A 2,500-nucleotide genomic window follows, 5' to 3' on the forward strand; every position below is an offset into this window, starting at 1 on the left:
CACCATTACGATCCTTACGGTCTTTCCTATAGACAATAAAGTCAGAAAGCGGGAAAAGTTCTTGGTCGAGGATGTTAGCATTCAGCCAGGTTTCACTGATTAATACGATGTCGGCGTGTTCGGAACAGACTAGATCTTGAACCCGATCTAAATTGCTCACTCTTGAAGTCCCAACTTTATGTTGCGATTTCATGCTTCTGGCGTTAATCACAAGGCCTTTTAACGGGACACTAGGACCTCCAAATTGCGTTCTCTTTGCGATTGTAGGTCCAGGCTGGCTAATAATATCGCCACAGAGCAGCAACAAGCCGATAATGAAGCCGCTAGAGCTGTAGAAGTAGCGGTGGCGAGTCGGCACGAAGCGATTGTTTCCACTCATGGCCGAAGGTTGATAAATCGAAGGTTTAAAATATTTCCATGCCGCGAACTCGAATCCCTCTGCAGACCTCCTCACAAACGCGATATCATTCTCCATCGATTTAAGGATGATTAATTGCGCATAAAAGACCAGGAACAGTAAGGCAACGGAGAAACCTACGGAGCATACGTGTATACGTCCAGCCGCCATCTTGTTACCTGTCTTCTGCAACACGCTCCCGGAGCAAAGCTCCCTCGTCTGCACCAACGATTTCTAGCAAAAAAATATGCTGCGCAACAAAACTTTGGCTCCCGAGTTTTGCTCCATCCCTCATATCAAACTGGTTTGATTTGAGGGAGCAAGCTCCAGGGGCAAATCTGTTGCACGAGTCCGTTTCAGGAGCAAGCTCTCTCGTGTGTACTGAAATTTGCTATGATATGTCATGTATCTTTTAGTCTTTACCTGAATAAACCGAGCGCTTGGCTTGAAGCGAGCCGCACCCTAGGTTTGTGTGTTTTCTTGTTGGGACAAACTGAGATTTAGAGGAGAGTGCTAGTTACATTGACTTTAGCTAATTGCTGACGAGTTCCAATCATAATAAAGTCAGTTTTATAAGGTTTTAGCCCTAACCCAGACTATAAAAGAAATTAGATAAATTATATTTTGGTCGAATTGTTGGAAATAAGATTTGTCATCAAGATACTAGTAGTACTATGGGAAAATATAAGCCATCGGGCTGTGATTGGTTGATTTCGACTTTTAATGAGATGCATCGCCTTCTGATTGGTGGAAATTTCTAGGGTCCGCCATTATCACGTGCACAGAGAAATCAGGGGTCAAAGTCCAACCACACAAAGTCTGTCACAACCCGTTGGGATGACGTCACGCGAGATCCCACGCAGGATCACGATCATCGCGCGTGATCGCGCGCGAACCCACGAAGGAACACGCGATATTGCGTGGTATTACGCGAGATGCCGCACGAGAACACGCAAAATCCCGTAGGACGTTTTTGAATTCAAGATGACGGATGGAATACAAAAAAGAAAGAGAGAGGCCACAAAATGAATTGGTTTTCACGAATCATCAACGGTTTAATCAACAAAACAAAAACTATTTACAAACGGGAACATGTGAGGAGACCTGGTGTCTGACCTCGTCCCTGACCTAGGCAAATAACTCAGCTAAGACTTGAGCGAGATCCAGATCTTCTTCGGTGAATCGTTCATAACCGTAAGGGTAGGTCTGGGCCGTGGTGGGATCCAGGACCCGTTTGGAATAATAATAATAATAATAATAATAGGACATTTATAATGCGCAAATTCCATAAAATGTTCAAATGCGCAGGACAAGATTAAAAACGAAATAGAAAGGCTAAAAGGCTAAAATTACAATTAAGAGTAAACTTACAATACTTTAAAAAGCTAATATTACACAAGTAAACTCACAATAATAAAAACAACTATGATAACAATGCATGACGGAAAAGGTGAGTTTTTAGCTTGGCTTTAAAAATACTAACTGTGCTGGCGCTTCTTATGTCAAATGGTAACGCATTCCACAGTTTCGGTGCAGCACAGGTAAAAGAACGATCACCTAGTGTAGCTTTAGATTTAAAACGTGGGTAACTAAGTAAAAGGTTATCACTAGAATTCCTTAGATTGTATTTAGATGGGAGCCTAAGAGACATGAGCGACGATAAATAAGTAGGCGCTAAAAAATTTAGAAGAGACGAGACGGTAGTCTTTGTGAGAAGGTCGCGTTTCTAACGTGTAGGTCTTGGCATTTCTTTGGATGGTGTGAGGACGATACAATTCGTCCAAGGTGTTTTGACGCAAGATGTCGTAATTCAATTGAGCACTCCCTTCGACGTTGAGGGAGAATCCACGGACCTTGCATACGACATTTTCGTTCTTGGTCTTGTAACCGTAGTTCTTGGGACCGCCCGAGCAGAATTCGATGATGTGATCTCCAGCCTCGAGTTCGTCCTTGAAGTCACCTAGATAAGCATCTCGTGGGGGGTCCAAAGGCGGGTCGCCAGGACGATGGAGGTAGACGACCGAGTCGGTGTCAAAATAGAGGACGCGTTCCCCAAGATGATCGAGCGCTCGATAGAGACGGAGTCTGGCATGACAGGTGGTG

The sequence above is a fragment of the Montipora foliosa genome, chromosome 3 (assembly GCF_036669935.1).
Source record: "Montipora foliosa isolate CH-2021 chromosome 3, ASM3666993v2, whole genome shotgun sequence".
NCBI classification, from domain to species: domain Eukaryota; kingdom Metazoa; phylum Cnidaria; class Anthozoa; order Scleractinia; family Acroporidae; genus Montipora; species Montipora foliosa.